Raw genomic sequence first — 7,966 nt, 5'->3', positions numbered from 1 at the left:
GACCGTGCCCGGGACTGATGGTGTGGGGCAGCTAGGTGGGATACCCTCCACGGGTAGGGGGATTTATAGTCCCACGGACCAATTGGGAGAGGTAGTTTGTAGTGTGACGGGTACAGTCCTCGCCTTGTACCGGGTGGTGCAGGAGTACTCACAGTATAAACCAATAACTAACCCCAGTCCAGTAATTAACCAAGTTGCTGGTAACAGGTGCCAACGGCCCGCTGCTGTGAAGACGGGTCCCACACCCGTGTGTGTAATTCAGGTGATCTTTTCCTGCCCGAGGTATGTGTCTTCTTTTCACACTGGTCCGTACTGGGTCCCGACAGCTGGCACCCCTCTCCTGGTCCACTTCGGGTCCCACAAGAGGCCTGAGGCCGTGAGTACCACTCACCCCAGCCCCACACAGGGGCTGCTTATGTGACGCCCTGGACTAGCCAGGTGGTCTCAGAGGTAACATCACACACACACACACACCCTCCCCTGGACAGTCAAGATCATTGAAAAAAAAAAAAAAAACATTGTTGCCACTCTACAGTCTTGATGTCCTCCTGTTTTCGTGGGGAGGGGGTGAGTGGGGTCTGATTGGCTGGTGTGTGTTTGTGTGTGGGAACCTCCCCAAGGGAGTGTTAAATCAGCATCAATAACATGTATGCAGACCTCTGTAACACCCAGGTTTTGCCAGGGCGGCACAGTGCTCTTTGTGCTGCCAACTACTGCTCAGGGTGATGTATATGCCCCATACTCTTAAGGGATGTATATGACGCAGCCTCTCCTGGGATGTATATGCCTCAGTGTTTCCTGTGATGTATATGCCCTAGCTTCTCCTGTGTTGTGTATGCCCCCAGCCTCTCCAGACCAAGACATACATGGAAATGTAGTGGTGAGAATCAAAATGATCAATCTCACCGAACATCACAGTCTCTCCAGCCACCACTCTGGGGCTGATTTTATTAATTATTTTAACAAATATAGCCTGGTCGTGTTCAAGTTGATAATTTGGTGTGGCCCCCGTTGGTTGGTAGAAAATTCCAAATGGTCCCCGGCAGTAAATAGGTTCCCAAACCCTGTTTGAAAGTTTTGTCCAAAAATGTAAGCAACAGCGAAAATAAACTAGAAAGATTTATGTGACATACAAAACAAAAAAAACATTTAAATCACAAACATTCAGTGGCCCTGCTGTTGGGCTGCCAAAAACTGTTCCAGCAGCTCCCCATGACGCCGGACGGCTTCTGACAAATGGCGTTGAGAATCCAACACGTCCTGTAGTGTGGGGATTTCTGTGGAGGGAATGGGAAAAGTTAACCATCCTTGTTCCAACATCGAACTGTCAGGTATATGTTTTTGGTTGACCACTTACGGTTCTGGGGTTCATCACCTTCTTCTTCTTCTGAGGCGCTGATGGCCCAACCAGATCCTGTGGCTAGGGAACACAAATCAAATATTAGTACACAACAGCCCACCATCATTTAAACATCCATGTATCCTTTACAACTTGTAGGGACACCATGATATGTGCATAAATTACAGGAAGGGTAGCCTGCACAAAACTCACCAACTGATGCGGGGGAGAAGGCATCGTTAGAAGAAGTATGGGGAGACTGGGTAGAAGGTGGTGATGGGGTTGAAGGAAGAGATGGGGTTGCAGCAGGTGATGGGGTTGCAGCAGGTGATGGGGTTGGAGAAGGAGAGGGTGTCCCAGCAGGCGGAGGTGGTGGATCGGAAGCAGGAGATGTTGGAGCCGGCGGGGATGATGGCTCCGCAGCAGGAGATGCTGGAGCTGGCGGAGACGGTGGATCCACAGCCGGAGAGGGTGGAGATGGTGGAGCTGCCTGTGCAGCTGGAGGTGGTCCTAGGTATAGGAGAAATCTTTTATTGAGCGCATAACTCCAGGCCACCATGGCTTACGCCTACTTTACACCATACAATTCTGCATACGATATCGTATGTGATGTGACACGCCCCCATCTTATGTGCGACAACTGAAATTTGTTGACCGTGTCGCACCTATGCTTTGTTCCTGTCACAAGTACTTACCCTTCTATACGACCATCCATACGTAAGAAGCGGGACGCAGGTAAGTTGCAGTTCATCATTCCCGGGGTGTCACACACTGCGATGTGTGCTGTCTCGGGAACATTGAGCAACCAGACGTTCAATTTTTAGTAATTGAACGACGTGTATGCGATGACCGGTTATTCGTTTAATCGTAATCGCATGTAGGTTTTACAGACTACAATATCTCTAACGATGCCGGATGTGCATCACTTACAACGTGACCCCGCCGACACATCGGTAGATATATTGTAGCATGTAAAGCCCGTGTATAGCCTGCTTTTTTACGTATGTTTGACAAACCTTTTTCTAGGGGCACCAGACACATGGGGACCACTTGCCTCAAAGCAGCAAACATGCTGCATTCATTGGAAAAACAAGGCACAAAAATCAATCACTTAAATTCTTCTATTTTATTCTGTTCTATAAATAGTATAACATATGGCTTGTACTCAAGGCTTCTAATGTCACTCTGATATGCACCGAGATAACAATGATAATCAGAGATTCAAATGCAAAGATAAAATAAACCCATTATACCCCAGGAGCATTGAAGTTTTGAGGTATCTGAAATTTACCTATGATCAAGTTAGATAATTAGCTCTTTTTCGCCACCTTGACCCTCTGATATGCACACTAGATATCTAGGTATAATGTAATTATTTTCTTTAGATATGCACTGAGATAACACTGATAATCAGGTCAATGGACAATACTCCAAACGCGATTACACAGCATGGTTTATTGCGAAATGGTTTTTGTAAAGACTGGCACAGTGTTGATCAAATCCTAATATATGCAAAGAGTAAATAATCCCATTACCCCAGGAGCATTGAAGTTTTTAGTTATCTGAAAGTTACCTATGATCAAGTTTGCATACCATACCTTTTACAAAGGATAATTAGCTCATTTTCGCCACCTTGTCCCTCTGATATGCACACTAGATATCTCGGTATAATGTGATTATTTTCTTTGCAATATATTGCATTTGAACTACACTGTGCTTTCCAAACAACCTTGTTCTAATCGCGTTTGGAGCATTGGCCAGTCATCTGACTATCCTTCTTATCTCGTTGCATATCTGAGTGAGCAAGTTTAGAAGCCATATGTGTGTGTATATTTCTAGTGCATATGTTTCAGAAATAAATCCCCTCCTTTGGGTCCTCGCCAAACTACCTCATATTTTACACAATTGTATTATTATTCTTTGTAAATTTTATATAAATTAAGATTATTTTTTTTTATTTTAATGATTGGTCATTGGCATTTTGTGCCATGTTTTTCCAATTGTAATCGCTGGGTCACCAGTGTCGGGGAAGAATATCACAGTTAATGTCCATGTTATGAAAGTATGTATGCTGCATTCATTGCTGCACTTATGCATGCGTGGGGAGTGGGTGACAGGTCCTCGATAACTCGTTCAGCACCCATGTGTTCGATTATTTTTGTTTTACTGATTTTTTTCAATACCTTTCATTTTTCCACCAGACAGAACTTTTCAGATTTTTCAGTCAATGTTCCCATATGTTTTCTGCGGGAACCTCACAGCACTTTTTCTTGCTGTAAGCTGCGTCCAACACCATTAAAGGGGGATTGACACACCACGACATCGCAAATATAAGTCGATGGCTTCACGGAAATCTTGACGCACAAACGGCCGCATTAGCGATGCCGTTGCGTGTGACTCCGATGAGCGATTTTGCATCGTTGAAAAAACGGGCAAAAACGCTAATCGGCGACATGGGTGTCCATTCTCAAAAATCGTGAATGCAGCAGTAACGAAGTTGTTCCTCGTTCCTGCGGCAGCACACATCGCTGCGTGTGACGCCACAGGAACGAGGAAGCTCTCCTTACCTGCCTCCCGGGCACATTGCGTAAGGAAGGAGGTTTTACCCAATACTGTATATAACATATATACTATCCTTCATACACAAACAGTAAGTTACGGACTGTGTGACCCCTCGTGGCCCTGCACGCACACCTATCCTTTTTTTCACTGGCAGCACAGGTGTCACACGGATCGCACACTGATGTGATCTGTGTGACATCAGTGTGACAAATACCAGAGAAAACACGGGTCTTTTTAATAAAAAGATTTTCTATATTTACCTCTCTCCAGCGCTGCTGTCTCTGGCTCTGCTGCCTCCCGCTCCTTATCGATGGTAATTATACTCACTGAATATTCACTGCAGTGAGCAGCTGGAAGCAGGGACAGTGATGGGGACCGCATCGCTGGGTGAGTATACAGGTGTGTGTGTATGTTGAGAACCTGGAAGCCGGAGCATCTCGGGGACTCGTCACAGTTCCCAATGAACTCTGATGAACCCATGAAGCTGTAGCGTGGGTGTCGCAGGATGGTCATCAAAGTTCATTGGAAACTCTGATGACCTCCTGGAGGCCACTGTGCTTGCAGAATACTCACCTGTCCCTGCGTTGATGCCCTCAACGGTGCTGTGCCCGGTGCTGTCATCGCGCCGCTCCGGCTTCCAGGTCCTGAGTGCGGTGAATAATCAATGAATGAGCAGTGGTCAGGAGCGGGAAGCAGCAGAGCTGAAGAAAGCAGGTAAATATCCATGATCCATGAACCATAAAGCCATGGGATGTTCATGGGTAAACAAAGCCGAACAGGACCAAAGCCGCTAAACAGCACTCACCATGACGCCTCTCGATGTCTGCTCGGATGCTGGCGAGGAGTTCACTGGACTTATACCGCAGGTCTGCCAGTTTCTTCCTAATTTGGGTTGTGGATCGCTCCACCCCAAATCGACGGGCCAGGCCTCTACTAATCAGCCTCAGCACAGCCTGCTTATGAAGCATGGGATGGTCATGCTGTGCCTCGCAGAAATAGTCTTTTTTGACCATCATTTTTACTAAATAACGGACCTCCACAGGCCCCCATGGAGAACTGCGACTCCTAGCCGCCATGTTCCCGCCTCTGAACATTAACAGAACATGTACGCCGCCCAACAGACTTCAAAGGCGACGTGAGCAACGTCATCACGTCACGTTCTGAACAACGTCGCAATAGCGATCCCGCTAGCGGTCTCGTTATCAACGAGGCGCTCGAACCGCGTCACAGTAGCGTTCCCGTTTGTGAAACTAGCGGTCTGAATAAAGCTAGCACAGAGTCACAGTAGCGTTCCCGTCTGCGATCCCGGCTGTAACCGAGTCAGATAGCAAAAGGCATAGATAGCACTTAAATCTTTGATTTATGTTTGTGTATTGGATTTTTGTGTTATGGAATTATGGAATGTAAAGTTATGGAATATTCTTGTACATAGGGGCAGTATTATAGTAGTTATATTCTTGTACATAGGAGCAGTATTATAGTAGTTCTATTCTTGTGCATAGGGGCAGTATTATAGTAGTTATATTCTTGTGTATAGGGGCAATATTATAGTACTTATATTCTTGTACATAGGGGGCAGTATTAAAGTATTTATATTCTTGTACATAGGGGGCAGTATTATAGTAGTTATATTCTTGTGCATAGGGGCAATATTATAGTAGTTATATTCTTGTACATGGTGGCAGTATTATAGTAGCTATTCTTGTACATGGGGCAGTATTATAGTAGCTATATTCTTGTACATGGGGCAGTATTATAGTAGCTATATTCTTGTACATGGGGCAGTATTATAGTAGCTATATTCTTGTATATGGGGCAGTATTATAGTAGTTATATTCTTGTGCATAGGGGCAATATTATAGTAGTTATATTCTTGTGCATAGGGGCAATATTATAGTACTTATATTCTTGTACATAGGGGGCAGTATTAAAGTATTTATATTCTTGTACATAGGGGGCAGTATTATAGTAGTTATATTCTTGTACATAGGGGGCAGTATTAAAGTATTTATATTCTTGTGCATAGGGGCAGTATTATAGTAGTTATAATCTTGTACATCTGGGCAGGTGGGACACCACCGCTGTTGTTGTTGGGCACCCAGGGGAGAGGTAGTGGCAGCTGGATGTTAACCCCTCCGCGGGTAGGGAGGGTGGTCCCGGGGCCCAATGACTTTTTGCTGGGTATAGCAATGGCATAAAGTGTTAGTGGTATCATTTTGATTTACAAATCTATTATGGGAAGGAGAATAGAGCGGACATGCAATTATACTCGATGGGGTATCGGTACAGAGGACCTAAATGGTTGTTGGTCCAAATGGCAGTCAATGTAATAAAAGTCATCAACCATAATAGTTTATATAACATTTTATTGAACAAATGCAAACATTATAAAATTCAGAAAGATTAAAATAAAATGGACAACAAAAATATATTATTAAAAAAACAGTATAGACAGCAAAATGCTCAGTAGGCCTCTATAACATCTGTTGCTGCCAACTTACAGCACCAGGACCGTTAAAATATTGGCAGTAGTTTTCTCGGCAGGCCTTCGCATCATCCTTGTTTCTGCCATGTATGACCGGTTGAAGGCCTGCGATTGTTGGAGCGTTAGCACGCCACTCACCAAGAACCACTTCCCCATTTGTTGGTTCCACAGAGTCCACGAAACCAGGCGGACTGTACGCATTTACATCTTGACGACGAAGGAAGTTGTGCAGCGTGCAACAGGCCAAAACAACAGAGTCTATTGATTGTAGCTTTAGGTTAATCGGAGTGTGGAAAAGTCTGAAGCGGTTGGCCATGATCCCGAAGGCATTTTCTACTACCCGACGTGCCCTTGACAAGCGGTAATTGAAAATGCGTCTTTCCTGCGTAAGAGCGTTTTGTGGAAACGGTTTTAGAAGATTGGCATGAAGCGGGAAGGCTTCATCGCCGACAAAAACAAAATTAAGGTTTCCTGTGGTCTCAGACTTGGGTGGCAAGTGCAGGGCACCGTTCTGCAAATGCTCACCAAATGCTGTGTGCTCCAAAACACCACCATCAGAAACCCTGCCGTTCATGCCAACATCGACATTTATGAATTCATAGTTTGCATTAACAAGGGCCATCATTATGAGGCTGAAATAGCCCTTGTAATTGTAAAAATAGGATCCGCTGTTCCGTGGTTGCGTGATGCGCACATGTTTTCCAGCCAAAGCCCCACCACAGTTTGGGAACTGCCAGAGCTGCTCAAAATCCTTGGCAATTTTATTCCATGCCTCCACTGTTTTAGGAAATTGATTATCACTGCGTAGACTGCGAACAATTGCATTACATGTCTCAGGAATTATTACGCTGAGCAGGGACCTTGAAACAGCAGCAGAAAAATGCAAGTCTTGGAGGGAGCGTCCTGTGGCCAGGAATCGCAGTGTGACTGCCAATCTTTCATCTGGGGGGACGGCAGCACGCATCTTTGTATCCTTTCGTTGAATGAGTGGCGTAACTCTTTCCAGTAACATTTTGAAGGATTCCTCTGACATCCGCAGATAGTTGCGGAAATCATGAGGATCCTTCTCCTGCAGCTCTCTGATAAGTTGCATGTGTGAGAATTCGGACCTCCTCTGCAGCCACTCTCTGGTCCACATGCGCCGCTTTCGCTTTGAACGCCTCTCTAGCATCCGTGCCTCATCTTGTCGCCGAGCTTCCTCCACCAGCATTGCAGCAACTACAACAGCACACTGCATATCATCCATGATGTGAAACTGCAAAAATAAAACGAAATAAGAGAATTTTCAACAATATGTATGTATATTCCTATATACCGGAATATAAAAAATATAATACTTCCAGCTATGTAAATAAATTAATATAACAACTATAATACTGCCCCCTATATACAAGAATATAAGTACTATAATACTGCCCTCTATATACAAGAATATAACTACTATAATACTGCCCCCTATATACAAGAATATAACTACTATAATACTGCTCCTATGTACAAAATTATAACTACTATAATACTGCCCCCTATATGCAACAATATAACAACTATAAAACTGCCCACTATATACAAGAATGTAA

The 7,966-nt window shown here is 44.5% G+C and overlaps 1 long non-coding RNA gene across 1 annotated transcript; it reads right to left on the bottom strand.

Moving 5' to 3' along the window:
- Positions 1 to 1,106: 1,106 nt before the first annotated feature.
- Positions 1,107 to 1,763, bottom strand: LOC142244345 (uncharacterized). Its single transcript, XR_012724517.1, has 3 exons — positions 1,553 to 1,763; positions 1,358 to 1,420; positions 1,107 to 1,277 (listed from the first exon to the last, which is right to left on the bottom strand). It is a non-coding gene; the product is annotated as an uncharacterized LOC142244345 (long non-coding RNA).
- Between the last annotated feature and the right edge of the window lie 6,203 nt (positions 1,764 to 7,966).

This window comes from Anomaloglossus baeobatrachus, chromosome 6 (assembly GCF_048569485.1).
Source record: "Anomaloglossus baeobatrachus isolate aAnoBae1 chromosome 6, aAnoBae1.hap1, whole genome shotgun sequence".
Classification (NCBI taxonomy): Eukaryota; Metazoa; Chordata; class Amphibia; order Anura; family Aromobatidae; genus Anomaloglossus; species Anomaloglossus baeobatrachus.
This window is presented reverse-complemented; position numbering and strand designations above follow the sequence as displayed.